Source organism: Manduca sexta, chromosome 23, assembly GCF_014839805.1.
Source record: "Manduca sexta isolate Smith_Timp_Sample1 chromosome 23, JHU_Msex_v1.0, whole genome shotgun sequence".
In the NCBI taxonomy this organism is placed as follows: domain Eukaryota; kingdom Metazoa; phylum Arthropoda; class Insecta; order Lepidoptera; family Sphingidae; genus Manduca; species Manduca sexta.
Genome location: NC_051137.1, coordinates 8,375,941 through 8,393,571, shown reverse-complemented (window position 1 = coordinate 8,393,571; position 17,631 = coordinate 8,375,941). Strand labels below are relative to the sequence as shown.

Below are 17,631 nucleotides of genomic sequence, written 5' to 3'. Positions count from 1 at the left end.
TGGTGTAGTGTTTCAATGCCTAAAAATAAATGAGAATAAAATTAGCATACAGGAAAAGAAACCGTGGGTTCAGAAACATTATCAGTAATAAAAGGAAAAGTTCCTTATAGTATCTAGAATTACTTTTTTTTTTTAAATAATGCTTGCATATTAATTAACAGACTTAAGATTAAAAAATAAAATTATACTTCATCCCATTTTCCCCTGGAACACCATTACTGATACGTGATAAGATAAAATCGTCCAAACCAAGACGTACCGATAGTTCGTATAAATGTATACAAAATAACATGACTAATTACGTTTTATACAACCATTATTATTATGTTAAACATCAAAACATATTGCACCAGCGCAGTACTTACAATCAGGGCAGCATTTTATTATTTTCCATCAAAGATGCTCTCTACAAAGAATTTAAACCCGACCTCAAGTTCAAATGGCTTTTTAAATAAACTCAATCGTTGATAAATTCAACTTGGATAGTCATTCTGACAACTATTCATTTGGATTTGTCTACGTCAGCGTCTTCGATATTATTTATGAGGTATCAATAATAATCATGATAAGCGAGACTTTATCAGCTACTTCACGTTATACTTTTCAGTAGAGGATATCGTTATAGTAATTGGTGCAAAATATAAATGTATATAAGCATAACAATTGCTTTTATACATACGTATATTTTGAAATATAGAAAAAAAGACATGATTGGAAATTGTACTGCGGTATTGTGCCTATAATTATATCACTTAATAGTAAAACAAATACGGACAATTGCGAGTTGGACTCTGCACCGAGGGTTCTACTATACAAGGCTGTAGGTAATGCATCTAAGTATATAATTTTAATTTGACAAACTAAACTTTGCCGTTCGATCTCTAGACACTATTATTGCAACCAACCGCAAATCATAAATTCGTATTAGTCAATTTGCTTGTTATTAAAAAACATATTAACGGATTTCCGATTTAGATTTTTCTTAAATTTCATTTTTCTAGATTAACGGAGAACATCCAATAGGGTTTAGTTCCCTTGTGATATCGCAACATATGCGACATAAACGGTCATATCTTTTGATCGCTTTGACTTACAAATCGATTTTTTCACAGCTATGAGACCGTAAACCCGAGTATTTAATATAAAATCACGTAAGCTTGATACCTCTACGCGTACCTGAGAAAAAGGGTCTTAACAGACAGACGGAAACAAAGGGTTACTTATAAAGTGTGGAACCCTAAAAATTACAAGGGTTATAAGAACGACATAAAAGTATTTTGTTCTCATTATCTTATCTATTCATGCCTTTCTAGTGTATTATGGATATAGTCGGGCGATACAGAAAGCAGAGACGTACAATATATTATATTATATCCAATCCTCAAGTGTCTACCACCCTTTAGAGTTTTACTTTGGTTGTACTTAAATACATACCTAAATAAATAGATCCACTGTTGTCGAAATATTGATAAAAGTCTGATAATATGGATATGCAAATATAGATCCATAAATCGTAGAAGGAACGTAAATACTGTGCGCGTGAACGGTTTAATTTAGCTATACTATAACTTACATAATTTTTGTTTAGTACCTACAATTTGATCTGTTTTTCTTTTACTTCGGCAAAAATACATAGATATATCTACAATTAAACACAATTTTGTTTTCGATTTTTTCATGATGTATTTCCAGGCTGCCACACATTGTGGATAAAACGAATGCCTTGTGGCTCATAGCTTCAAGACACCTAAGACTTCTAACAGTGTGCGCAGTTAACTGGAAACTAAGAGACTTGCAGCGCTCGGATGACGCAACATTTCCCAGGCGACTAAACGTTGCTCCGGTGGGTCCATTATTATATTATACAACAATCTCTTGTGTTTTTCTAACAAAAGAGGGCGTGGCTTAATTGATTACTCACTGCGATAATGTTGACATTTTCAAATGTTCCCCACATAACATATTTTATTACTATTAGTGGTCACCTCTCAAGGTACGGAACTCTACTCACAATTAACCTATGATTGTTCCACTGAAAAGCTACACTCTACAGCAGTTCCCTTCCCACATGAATATCTACACCTTATTTAAACATATTTAAAAATATTAGTATTCCGTCTTTAAAACATAAATTTTTTTCTTTATTAGAAATTTAATTCGTAGGTATATTATTTTCTATGTAAATAACGCAACTTTGAATTTATGCCTAATACTCCACTTTAGAAAGTTACGAGTGAAATCAAAACGTTTCACATAGTAGATATTCAATTATTACACAACACATTGAAATATGTTACATTATTATGCAATGTGAATATTGATAGTTTAACTAATATAACAATAAGGTATTTGCAGCTGTAACCTTAAGAACACTTAATATACCTAAATTCATATTTTAGTAATTTTGTATACATCAACGATAAATGTTATAGCGATCAAATGAATAATTATGGACGTATAATATCTAATATAATAGAGATTAAGTATAATATAGGTTGAACCAAACTGTTCACAAAGTATGCATAAAACTATTGATTGACAAACATAATAATAATATAATTAAATGGCAGCCCTGTATTGTACACTATCCCACTGCTGGGTACGGGCAACAATAATTGAAAAATAATATAACGTTTGAAAAGTCAGAGCAGTGTGCCTTGAATATATGAACCTACGGACCTTCGTCTCGACAGACCGTTCCTTTCCCCACTATGCTATCGTTGCTCTGACAACTATTATTTTATCAAATGACCTAAACGCTTTTATACTGCCAAAAGCAATAATAACTAATGTAATACTGAGATAGATACTTGCATAGTATCTTATTTTATTTGTTTCGCATCATTTTCGCCTCTGTATCATTAAAATTAAAAGAATCATTTGATATAAAAAAAACATCAAATAATAAATAACATTCTAATATATCGTCTCTACTGCCTTGGTAGCGTAGTTGTATTGCGTGCGTGGTACGACATTGCTCTAAGGTCCTAGGTTCAAATCCCGCGTCGGGGAAAATGATATTTCGGTTTTTCTGCTCACTGTCACCCCGGAGTTGGGATTCTGCGCAAGATATGCCGATAGGCTTGCTCCCATTACATCATGAAACGGAACACAATTGGCGAAAAGTGGATGCTCTGGTTGCACCTCCGCTTACCCCTTCAAGGGTGAAGTCGTGATGTGTGTGTGTCTGTTTTTTTTTAATAGATTGTATTGTATAGTTGTGTATAGAACGTCGCCCGCTCAAAACGCCAGTACATCTCACAAGTGTTATAGAACAAGTAATGAAACATGTAGTGTTATGACAGACAACGATAAAATGATAAAATTGCGAGCTGACCTCGTGCATTGTATGTCACGCACGTAAATGTCATACTTTAGTATATTTTTAAGTTTTTGTTTTATTTTGACTCTATTTGGTGTCGTTTCTTTAACGAGGAAATAGGCTATAATATGCTTTAATAATGTTAAGGTTTTATGATTATGTTTCAAATTCTTATTTTTTAAAACTGGTGCTTGCGGAGCTTAAATAATATTATATTAATACTACACAAGCTACCTAATGCTAATACTACCAAAACTTATACAATGTAATGTTAGTTAAAAGAAATCGAAAAATGTCCGTGCATATATTATGAGCGTTCCAATAATGAATAATAATGATAACACTCAACCTCGTGCCATTAAAACAGGATTTTCTTTAAAATCGGTTACAAAGTGTAGCGGTCCACTATGCAAGTATGAATAATAAGTACACCTATCAACATCTTGATTTGTAATCGAATCTCACACACCTCAATGAGAGTAGTCAATTCAGAGTAATGCAGTCCACCGCAGGGCGGCTGTTGTGTGGAGCTGACTTCGCCGGCCTGCACGGGCGACAGGCACTGCGCGGCGCGGAGCGGGCACTCGTCGGGGCACTCGCGCCTCCGCTTCAGCACCTCCAGTATCTGGCGGGTGGCCTCGCGGACGATGCCGTTCTTGTCGGGCTGCTTCACCTCCGCAAGGCAGGTCCCCAGGAGCTCTTCGAGCTGATTTATGGTTTCGTTCTCAAGTTCACGCCTTCTTTTCTCGTTGTTGCACTTGTTTCTGTAATTCGAAAACAATACATGCTTTTATAATAACAATTCACGTTTAAAACTTTATCAATAACAGTAATATCATTCTTATTATGAAAATTATTGGGATCAGCTTCTGTCTGTCAGATAGAATATGGAATGAATATAAGATTGTTAAGTAAAAAAATAAGAATATCAAATAAAACTTAATTACATATTATAAACCATGGCGCACAGTTAGTATGATCATTATGTAATATCAACTATATTCCTTTGCGGTATACATATGAAGGCGATAACAATAGAATTGTGATAACAGTATTTTGGTTTTATGCATTATAGGTAAGAAACTGTATGGCCGGACCCTCGAGTGACGAATGTTTTGCATAGCGGACCATATAGCATATTCCAGGCTTTTTCAGATATTTCAAACAAAATTTTTCCAACTCAAATTCAGGACTCCTAAACGGGATATGTTCAATACAACATTTGACCGAACGAAAAAGTGACAATAAAAATAACTCTAAAAGTACTTGATAAGGTAAAATGTAAAAATATTTTTATAACGCACTTGTTTATTTGTTATTTACCTAAGTCGAAACATAGAACTGCTCTTTTAGGTCGAAGTGGCATATTCAGTTTGTTAAGAAATGGTATTAGGTGAAGAACTTTATAAAATAAATCTACAATTTAGAAATTTAGAAACAATGTTATATAAATACCGGCCACAACTCCTTATGATATTTCATGACGACGAGCGTATTGTAGAGCCTATGCATAGTTTAAAATATAAAGTTCTGCATGGTGTTGCTTTTGTTTATAAGCAGTAGGCACTCATAGATAGACGAATGAATTGATCGTCGCGTCGGGTGCCTCGTCATTCCTTTGATAAAAAATGTGAGATTACGATAACACCAGCTAGAAGTTGTTTAGTTATCAGAAGATATTCATTTCTAAAAATATTCGATAATTTAGCGATGATTAAGTGTGCCCCTTGCCCCACGCAATGCTAAGTACCGGCATTTGGAATATATGGAAAACGCCTGACACACCTCCTCTCTATTTCTTAATAAACGATCCCTTTGCCACATAATAACGAGGATTTATCCGTTTTATTTCTGATAAAAAAATATTCGATTATAACGGATTTTTCTATGTTTTTATATCTCGCCGCACTAGATCACGGACGTGTGCTGGGGATGAATTAAAAGTATTCCAACAAAGTTAGCCAGTGCTAGGTAACAGTATCGAAGTACCTGGTGCATTTATACGATTACTGAATGGACGGTTAATGCGGAGATATTACAGTAGACACCTGCCCAAACTTTAGTAATCAGATGACGCTCTAATCATTGATGAAACATAAAACAAAGGTGTTGAAATCTTTTAATGACTCAAAAAGGAGGTGTCTAAGAAATTCTGCGACGGCCTTAACTCAAAAGTAGTATATTCACACGAATCTTTTCCTTAAGGAAAAAAAATCAAGACAGGTACAAATATAAATGATGCAAAGAAAAGAAATATACATTATAAATTTATAATATTTCTGGGTGGCTGGTACATATTTCAATGTATTTAGTATCTAAAGAAAAAAACCATACATATAACTTTTATAATATTGACACTGTATGATCATAAAGACGTATATTTAATAATTTTTCGCAAATTATGATGTTACATATATATAATTTGCAAACAAAGCTTTCCATCAAGGTTATATAGTACATCAAAACTGTTTTAATCCATTTGTATTGTAACTCACTTTAGGTATACTTATTCGCATGTTTATCTTGAAAGGTATACAAAACCTAAGTAAATAATGAAAATAGCACCAACGCATATCTTTTGTTTACATTTTATGCAAGTGCTATTGAATAAAGTATTGTGGTTATATTACTTTATAAAAAAAATTAAAAAAATATTTGAAATGGTAGAGTCACGTAGTAGTCGCACTACCTGTGTATAGGATGAATAGGCCAGCTCGACCGGGGTAGTACCAAGTACGTACAGTCGCGCAAAAAACCAATAGTAGAGACGGCTTACCATAGTAACTGTTAAGAAATATATAAATAATTCATTATCGCGGTAAAGTATCCGGAAGTGGGCATCGTTTAAACAAATAAGCAGTAACAGCGATGTCGGGTGCAAATCACTCCCGTAACGCGCGAAAGCCCTTGTTTTGAAAGCTACATAATACAAATAGGCTAACATGGTGATACCAAATCAGAAACTTTGTGTAATGGAGAAAATCAAATGTCTATTAGAATCGTCTACAAGAAATCTCCTAATTGGTACTTTATTTTATTGGCAGCGTTATTCAACTATAAAACCTATGAGGTCTTAAGATCGAAACCCAAATGGGCCGACCTTTTTCATGCAATAAATAATCAAGCTTTGTTTTTGCAATTCGTATGCCTAGAAATATTGCCAAAGGCATATTCCCATTTATTATCTTAAAACTTGGCAGTACAAGTCACCCATTCCCCTGGCATTCGTGTCCACATACGTTTGTGACCACTTACCAACATTTAGTCGTATGCCGAGCTTCTGCTATAAAAAGATTATTTTACATGAAACGGCCGAGCCGTCGCGCTGTTATTTTCAAACCCGCATGTAGACGGTCATAGGTACTAAGCGTTTCAGCTCGCACATTTTATGCGGTACGCAGCGCGGTACGATGACTAACAATATTGCTAGGTGAGAAATAGAAAGTTGGGGACTCAACTACAAAAATTAGGACATCTGCATATATTGAACATCGCAAGTGATATTGCCATGCGGCAGATACTAGCCGCGATTCTCGTTTGTACTGGCCCGATATACCAATTTGGTACCACTGTTTCACAGAAAACCAGGTTAAAGCAGCAGCAATGCGTGGTGGTGGTGTGTTAGATGAGATTATATGAAATCCAATAAATTCTTCTCCCCTTCTCAAGCTACATTCTCCATCATTAAAGTTCGATGACGCACCTACTGTTATTTCCCTGGTAGTTTGTGTGGTCATAGAGTAGTATTTACTTCTCGTCAGTGCATCCACCAGCTCGTTTGTCTTTCTTCTGATTTGTAATAAAACTATGAATACGTACCTGTACACAATATAACTTTAACGTCGTAATTTTTGTAGTACATGACTCAAGTTGTCTATCGTATCAACTCATATAAATATGTGTTTTATGCAAATTCAGAACTCAACATATACATTTTCCTAATGAGACTTCCATGTAACAATTAATAACTGATTAATTTATACTGTACCAAGACATCATAATATCACAAAAACAATCATTAACCGCCTTAATTTAAAACTATTTCATTCAGTGTTTTACTCATACATAAATTTCTTGCGTGGTTTTTCCACTCTTAAAGCATTTCTGTATGGTTGCCTTATTTAAACATGCCACCAATCATATTTCTAAAATATTGTTACCAGTCACCACATTAACACATTAAATGATATAAACCAGCTATATCCACGTATTATATTTATTTAAACATTTCAATAAAGTCATTAATACAAGACCATATTGAAAACACAATAGCATTTTATATTCCACAATTATTAATGACATAATGTTATTAATCTGTCCGAACATGTAATTGCGAAGAATACCAACCAGCTTCATTTAACTGCATAAATTTTATAAAATTAACGTCAATAAATTGCATTAAATACATGTTGTAAGTAATCTTTCCATTATTTATTAAATTTAATAACATTAATTACACCTATTTCAAAATTAATTATAAATCCTGAAATTATGATCAATTAACACTATTTTTTGTGCATGTAGACCGGCTTCAGAAATAAGGCTTGCACTTTACTATGTCTCCGTGTACTAAGTTATGATTTGACGACACAACGACATCCGGACATATAGGACATTCGGTAACTCATACTATCAGTTGTATCGCAACACTATACATAACATTTCATGTGGCTAAATTATTTGAAATAAATGCAACTCCATATTTTAGATAAATATATACTAGAAGACAACTAAATTAGAATACTAGACCATAGATTAACCTACAATCATTCTAACTAATAAAGGTGCCGATTGACATAATCAATGTTTTATTTCTTAAAAAAATTCAATTGTTAGAAAATATAGAAAAACTTAACGTACATTTTTTTATTCTAAAGCCTACAAACGAATGACGCATCGTAATAGTACCAATTTAGTTTAACTCCTTGTAATTTCATAATTCATAGTAAGTCATTAAGTTTTAGGGATTTTTATTATAAGAACGTACATAAATAATTATTTAAAGTAGTGTATTAAAATAAACACATACAACGTAAAATAAAAACGGTATTAACATACCGCGTTGTTATGGATTTACATATTATTTTTTCTGTGATTTTGTTATCGCTTTTGTAAATGGGCACAAATAAAAATTCTTAATCGTTAGTTATTACAGTGTAAATCTTGCACTCTATGCAAATAAAATAGTAGATAAATACTTAATTAACGAAAGTACGATTCAACAAAATATGTTATTAGGTATTCTAAACTACATACATAAGTTTTGTAAATTCAAAGTAAACATCTAAAACAACTGATCAATATATTTAAAGCCAAGTAACACGTCATGTGAAGCGTATTATACGTACATTTGAGATTGTGGCTTATTGTCAGATTTTTTTCTTATCTTCTTAACCGGCGCTGTCACGCTCATCTTGCCTTGCATCCCCCTCCATGTGTCTCCCAGTTGGAGGTCACAGGACTCAACTCTACAGAAGCAGCAAAGAAAAAATAAACTTTTATTAAAATGAGGTGACTAAGAAAATATACAAAATTATGAGATGATGAAATTATAATTTCTAAATTTTATGTACCTAGTTCTACATTACTTGTAAACTTAAACTTGATAAGGAAACTATACGTGCTAGTGATCATAGTTTATAAAGAATCTAATGTTGAATCAAGAAATCATGTTAACAAAGGAAGCTTTTTTTCTCGTACTATACACATGATTCCCTCAATCACAAAAAAATACATATTACAGTGCAAGCGTTATGAGTCATGAGTGGTGCTGAGCAAATTAGCAATGCTTTGTGTTGTATTTATTCAGGGTTTTAAATAAGTGTTCTACAGCACATTATCAAAACTTTAACCAGGTGAGGATGTACGCTATCATAATGTAGTGACTATCGAGGAATAGTTATGTTCACATTGACGCGACTGCGTCTCATATCAAATGCCAAGTACAGAGCAAGCTAAACCTTAATGCGAAAGAGAGACAGAGATACCAGTCTAACGACGCCTACCGAGGAGCCCCACTACGCAACCTCACTGCGACGGCCGCGCAACCTTGAAATAATAATGTTCGGAATAACAACATCGCGCCACAAGCGTGACCAGAAATAGTATAATAAATAATTCTCGAAAATGTTGCAAGCCTCTATCTAGTTCCTAGTAACCACATCCTGTCTGAATTTGGTATTTAGGTACCCAAGCAGTATAATTGAGAGACACGTAACTTCCTAGTTCCCATTCTGACTTACACTTGACGCCTACATTCCTTGCAAAATTAATAACTAACCATTAATCGGTATTTTGCCTCTTTTTTAATGAAGTATAATAGTCGAAAAGTGTATTACTAGGGGAATAAATGAATTCCCAGTACAAGCTCCAAGGTTGTTATAACATAGTCATTCATCCGCAAATAATATCGTCTTTGAATTAACACTTGATGTCGAATGGGTGAAAGTTGGTAAGTATTGACAACGCGCCACTGTCGAAGGTTTCGCTTTTTCAATCGTTACTCAACAAATATTCGTCATCGAGACAACTAGCATAAGGCTATAAAGTGATAATGTTATTTAGGCGCGTGGTGCTTGATTTTACACTTATAAAGCCGCTGTTTTGTTTCATCTGGAAAATAATTAATACGTAATACGTATGCAACAACAAAATGTAGCAAGGCTACCTTGAATTTTATTTGTAAAACAGTATTGAAGCGTAAGCCTGAATAGTTTCATTTTTTATCACTGCTGTGATTAGGGATTCTAGGCCTCTAGATACAAGCCGATGTATTCATATTGTTTTGAATACTTATCCAATGTAATTAGAATATCAAACGGATTATTTTTGCTGAATATATGATATTATCGTTACTTCCAACCCCACAGAGAAATGAACGATTATTTTGGGTCATAAGTCGTACGAACCAAGGTTAAGCGAAAATACGGTATCATTCGAGCGACCATGCTGCCAAATAGCGAACAATTCTTTATTCCGACTAGCATACCAACCAAAACCACGCGGTGCCTATCTTCGCCGTATTATCTACGTTGTTAGACGTTTATAATCACTATATATTTTAAAGGCATTTTTGAGGTTTAGGGCAACACGAGGTCGAGGAGTCGCGATGCCGTTCACCTTGAAGTAGCATAATAAATATTATATTAAAAAAGAAGAGATATGTAAGAGTAAGAAACCCGGCACTACCTTCCTACTGCATTAATATAAAACTTATACATTTGCCTATTATTAGGATGTGCACAAAATACCGCAGTAGGATTTTCATAGCCCTTAATAAATCCAGCAGGGTGGACGTTTTTCTAAAGATATGGTCCCAGTAATTTAAATTGTATCACTTTTTATCTGAACCCATGCTCACCACTACTTCAAATAACAATGGAAGTTATGTTTCAGTATCATAGCGTTCGTACATCGGATTATTGCCATACCAAACACTGCTGTTACGAATACTATAAGTGTATTTTACAGCAAAAAATTAATTGACACGCATAAGAGTTAGCTAAGTGGCAAGTACCTCCCCAGTAACGAAGGGTTCCTACAGTATAATTCTTACCGGATTGCATTTGAATATTTGTCAAAAAGGCACAGTACGACTATCATTTAAATTTCTGTTTCGAAAATATATTTACCCTTTGCTACCTCTTTGTCTTTTTCTACCACAAAACAGCTAGCACTGTTGTCTCCGAGTTCAAAGACATGGTAGACATATTATAATATCTAATTTCATTAGAGAGGAGCGCAGATATAATGTAGCCTAGACTACTCTATGTATAGCCTACAATTAAAAGTCGCTTCAATATCTATTTTGCTATTTCGAAAATTAGCCCAGTGCCACAAACACAAAAAACGCGTGTGCGTAATATACACACAATGAATCGGTGAGTCACATGATATTAAGTGATTACCATGACCATGGCCATTCACAAAGCCCGAGGAATTGGGGCTGCGTTGCCGAATGCAACTTTCAATGAAGAAGAATCAGAAATGCAAAGAGGGAGGTTTTTTAATGGAAACTCTAATAATCTCACTGACCGTACCAGATGTAACAGCAAAGTCGCTACCCATTGTGTACACTGCTTTTCTGTATAATAGCAGCACGACCCTGTTTGATTCTAGTAAAGTAAACCTAGTCCATTCATATTGAGGAAAAACAGTTTACACGTGTCTCAAGGCAATTAAAGATTTTATACCAAATAAAGCAATATTTCAGAAACAAAATCACACACTAAAATAATAAACGTTATTACTTCCAACATTCCAAGCAGACTGAAACTAAACGGCATCATGGCCGAATTAAAATCACAAGGCCTCATTGCTTAGAACACCTTAACTCTATTCCCTTCTCCATGCACTAACCCGAAGAATGCTGCGTGTTTGGGTGTGCTCATTCTATTGTTAATTTTAAAAATCAATCCAATTACGATTGTGGATTGATATTTACTTTGCGTTCAGCAATTTAAACTTTTCAATGCATTTAAGTCGTGCTTACGTCAATTTGATGGGTGATATCTACCATGCGTTACCAAGTGGTAATGGCGTGGCAAGTGCCACGCCGAAAGATAATTATCAGAACAAACTGAAATGCATATGTTGTCACATGCTAGCTATAGTATATGAACTAACCATACTAAATATGTAATACAATTTCAGTCTTGAAAATACTTATAATGAAAATTACGTTTTTGTAGTCCTCAGACACAATGACGTTACATATATTCATCACCGAAAATCTATCACTGTCTAAGACTTTTTCAAATTATTATTAAAATTTTACAGACAGCATAAAACAGTAGATACTTATGTGTGTTATCTTTTTCTTTCGTGTTATCTTAGTAGTCCAACACCGTCACCATGCGTCCAAATCTAAAGAATGCGCGTGTCTGTAAAAGGATCGAGACTTGCACGTGTAATTGAAAACAGACGCAGCACCGGCTGGGCTTCAAGCAAAATAGAATATCAAATAAATCGGATCGACTGGGCTGCCGCACTATTTGACGCTATACGTTAGGCCAAAGCAAGAGCCGCCCTGTGGAATGGGGGCGTTTGGAGAATTTCACCACGGTATCCCCGGCCTGTCGTAAGAGGCGACTAATAGGGGCCACGAAGGGGGTCGTCGGCGGGCAGTAGGGGGCTGTCCGCCCTAGTGCATTTTTGTGCACTTTTGCACATGTTTCGGTTGACCCCCGGGATGGACAGCAGTGTGTAGTTGGCCTCATGCTGCCGTAGACGCCGAGGGCGTCCTTCGGTGCGCGGGGGCTTCTAAGCCCCATAGGAGACGGGCCGCAAGGCGGCACCGCGCAGGGGCGGCTGCGGACGAAGACTTAAACACTTCCGTCAGAGGAAGCCAGCAGTCGTCCCTAATGCGCCGAAGAGGGCCACCGCGGAGTTTTAGCTGGTAGGCCGTGCCCTGGTGAAGCGGGGTAAGGGGATCCAAACATCAGCAATGACTACCCGAAGAAGAAAGGCACAAAGAAATTGGTTTTGTTACCAATTGTCAAGTGATTCTTTTGCTTTTTGTTTTCAAGTATTTTGTATACAAAGTCAGATCAGTTATGTAAACTTATATATGCCTATCACCTTTCAAATGGGATGGAATCTAAATGAAGGGATTTAATACCTAGACCGGCATATACAAATATTAAATATAAAAAAAAAACATTATGAAAAGAGAAGGAATAAAATGATAATCATGGAACGGTGTACAGCGTGTATTCGCCTACATTTACAAACACAATTCTTGCTGTTTTATTTTGCCTGATGTACATAATTTTCGGTCAATACAAAATAAATTAAAATTAAGACAAGCACAACAAAATGATCGGTCGGGGTTGTCTCCTATAAATTTATATGTCAACTTATTAACTTTAGCTCCAAACTCATACAATTTTAACTTCATTGGTATGTAACCAAAATAGAAAATAATACAGACACTCCAGAAAACCAAAAAGAACTAGAATGATTATTATTGTATTGGGTTCAGTTTAGCTTTACAACCGTCTACATTAAGAATATTACTGTTAGATTTTCCACTTAAAGGTAACTCCTAAAAAACAAATATAATTTGGATGATTCTTTTTGTATTGGTTTTATTTCTGACTAATGAAAAGCAACAATAGAAATATTTTTCACAAATAATAAAACCATCTTTAAAACCAAAACAATATTTAACATACTATTGTTCGGGTTAACTTAAAATAAGGCGCAGCATTTAAAATAATATGTGGATATAGCATGCATAACATAGCACATTACATTGGTTGTATTTTAATCATTTCTTCGTAACCCATTATACAGGGTCATTTTGACATTGCGTTAATAAATGAAACCGCATATACGTCTTTACCTCTGCTAATATCGAGCCAAAAATCATCCATGAATATTTTCAGCAAAAACCCCGGTTTTACTTGTCTTGATTTTTTGCTTATTTTGTATTTAAGTGTGAATGTACCGTATGCACGAGTGTAGTTCTCACTGAAAGTTTGACGTTACAGCTGTAACGAATTGTCTTAACAGTATTAATAGTGGCATTAGGGCTTGAAAAATTAAAATTACTTTTTATTAATGTTTGTAATGTTCGCAACTTACTTTTTAATTTATATCTAGGGTTCGAAAATTACTGTAGTGTTATTTTCAAGAAGATAAGTATGTGGTTTCATTTAGTAACGCAATGTTAATTAGCCGGTATAATGGTTCATTATTTTGTGTTTCAGTGGTTTTAAAGGCGGTTTTATTTATTATTTATTAAAATTCTAAACTCTAAAATATGTGGCCATAGGTTTTATACGGGTCTAGCGTCACGCCCACACATAGGTTTACACACACCTCCACACAATGTAAACATTCTATAAACTTAACTGAATTATACTATTCATTAAAAAAACACCCACACCGATAAACTGAAAAAAAAAAGTTAAGTAGAGCATTTTCTTTTCAATTGATCGTTATAGTATCTCGTTATTTGCCTATGCATAGTAGTGTCCGTGTTCACTCCCACACGTAGAAAGTAAGCGCGGGGGGATTATAGTAGGGCGCGTCATCGTGGATGGCATTCTATAATTGGAATTTAATTTCGAACTTTATACAGTATATTATATCGTCTTATTGATTCAGTAGCAAAGTACTTGGACTTGTAATGGTACAGTTCCGTATTGGGTTCACTGGTCGCTGAGAATAATTCGAAAAAAACACACCTGAATTGCCCGTGATTTAAATTTGTGCACGGTACGGCGATGACATCATGGAATGGATGAAATATAATTGAACTAACCGGTCTCAAGCTAATCGTTATCGAAAAACCCAAATGTTGCGCAACCTGAGAATCAAACCCTGGACCTCCCTTCCATGGCCTATAATACTCTGCCACTAAACTAAGGGAGCGACATACAATATACAGAATATTAATATGTAATTAATTAATAATTTTACTGTAATGTAAATACGAAAATAATATACATTATTACTTTTGTTTATCCTCGGTCTATAAATAGACTTTTATCAATCTATACACACGCACTCAGGCCGTTTATCCCCAAAGAGAAAGCCAGTGTCGCAACTAGTGCGCCCATTTTCGCCATGTATATTACGTCCCATGATGTGATAGGAGACCAGCTTATAACCATGACAGGTACAAATTCCAGAGTCGAGACTGATATCCTGAATAAAATCTAGAGACCTCAGAGCAGGAAGTAGTACGTTGACTAATCTTTTGGAGATTCAGAGTCAAAAGCAGACTTGTTTTCTATACAAGACCTACCTCAACACTCCAGTGTGTAAAGTGTGATGACCATCCTTGAAGCTCATAAAGCTTTTAGTATTAAAACGTATTAGATCCCAAGTAGAGACAAACTCCCAACTCCAAAAGGTCTAACTATGCAAGCTATAACACTACATTATGGCAAAAAAATACAGTTTGGTCATTTCGCAGCCCTGTCTGGTACTCGAGTGAACTTATGATAACAAAAGTCAAAATGAAAAAAACCTACATACATACAAACTCACGTCCTTTTCCCATAGTATTAGACAAAGACTTAAACGCCACATGTTATGATGTTGACACACCCTTTTCCATTCTTCCACATTCAGTTATCCTCGCATATATTCGCCGGCTAAGAATACTGCTCACCTGCCCTTTTCGGAGAATATCATTTATTTGAGCAATGTTCGTTCTCTTCGGATGTACCAGACGTACCACACACATTCGCTCTATAAACCATTTTCGTGATCGGTCTTTCATCCATCCTATAAACGTGCCCAGACTCCAGCATACTTCCTTCAATCTTAGTCACCACATCACCGTTTAACTTACAACGAATTCTTATCATACTATTCAACATGCGACCAGCAACGTAAGGGTCGCATCTCCACTGCATTTACTCTACTTTCGAGCTCCTTCTGCCAAACCAAGTTTTAACTTCTATTTAGCCTTATTATACGAAAAAATCTAAATATATTATGAACCCGAAAACAATGCCATGTTCATTTTTTGTCCGTGTTTTGTGTTTGTCATGTACCAGAGATGACGTTGTATACGAATTTATACAACAAAAAAAATATTTTCTTCATATTTTTTTTCGTAATTTTTTCCGATGTTTTAATAGTTCTGCTATTCGGGGCGGAGACAAATTCAAAAGATCATAAAAATAGGTCCAACCTCTCTTCACCTGAATTTATTTTATATACAGATATATAGATTAAAGTGGCTTTATTAGCATTTAAATGAACTTAGTAAAAAATCTTGCGTATAGTACTCAAGTCACAATTTAAATATGTGATTGAAAAGGTCAGGCAAGAATTGAATAGCGGAAGTTATGTCCAATATCGTGGTGAGTAGTAAAACGGTAATTATTTATATTCGAAGCTACTTTATCTCTTCCGGATTTATTGATATAAATGTTTTGAATAGATCTGGAATAATACAAATCCAATAAAAACTTCCATAATTAAGTAAACGACATCGTGTGAAAATATAATAGTCTCTGAGATCTGCATATTTATTAAAACACAAGAATAACAAATCTTGCGTAACGGAATAATGCAAAATTAATCATCGAGTGATCTCAATTGAAAAACTCGAATTTTGAAGAAAAATATTTAAATTATAATTACGGAAACCATACATACTCGTATGTACATAATCTACTCAAGTAATCTAAGATTCATTTAAGACAGTATGTATTTTTAGGCGAGGGACCTTTTTCAAACAAACGGCAGTTCATGTCACTAAGAAAAATATACGCAAATTTGATAAACGACAGAGCAAACATTAAAAACATTTTCGTATAAAGGGTTCCAGCATGTGGGTACGCTTGTGCTAGCTGCTTGTTTGACCTATCTTATCGGTCATTACATATGAACATGACCTTTAAGTATGATCCGTTTTCCCTTCATACTTCAAGCCTGGCTTATGTAGGCAAAAATACATAGGTGTCATAATTAATTCCTATTAAAAATAAGGTTTTATTTTATATATTTGGGACAAAAATAGAACACTGAATACCCTCATTAAACTAACATAATATTGTACACAAAGTTCTTAGTAATTCTATTTTGAAAGATTATATAAAAAATATAATTGCATTATTTTAAAGACTTCCTACATAAAGTATATCAAGGATTTTGAAAACATACCTATATAGTGTAAATATTTAGTTTCCATTGCCCTACAACCTTGGCATCTAAACTACAGTACTCTAGTTTCTCGGATGCTACGATTTTTCAAATAACACGATTCATGTTATAAAATGTGATATGATTTGCAAAACACAAGATTAATAATAAAAAAAGTAATCACAAATTATACAAAGTATATTATTGTTTATTTTTTTGTTTGAATAGGCTATTTTCTACTACTCCGTTTCTAAAAATTGTCTCACTGACTGTATAATGACTGAATAAAATATTACGCAATTTTTTCCGAGAATGAACTAGAAAGCGGGTAGAGCCGTGAGGAAGTTATTATAATCATAATATTATAGTCTTAATACATAGCGTCACCTAAGTAATAATTAACTATAGATTTTTAGATGGCGCTAGCGACAAGGACCATTTGCTGCAGCTGTAATAAAGTATACTTGGTAAAGTTTAATTGTCAAGGCGAACTGAGGAGTTTGAATTTCAACATGAGGATAATTATAAAATATTAATTAATAAACTTTTAAAAAATATGGGCAATACTGTAAGAATATATTAAATATTGAATACAAGAATCACAATTCAATAAAATTGTAATTTTAATTAACCATATTATGTGGCTAAAATCAAATGTAATAAGTATGGTGCCGTAGTAGCAGATACTAACAGCCAATTTT

The 17,631-nt window shown here is 34.4% G+C and overlaps 1 pseudogene; it reads left to right on the top strand.

Moving 5' to 3' along the window:
- Positions 1-1,909, top strand: part of LOC119190259 — an 8,892-nt pseudogene extending 6,983 nt beyond the window's left edge.
- The last annotated feature ends 15,722 nt before the right edge of the window (positions 1,910-17,631 follow it).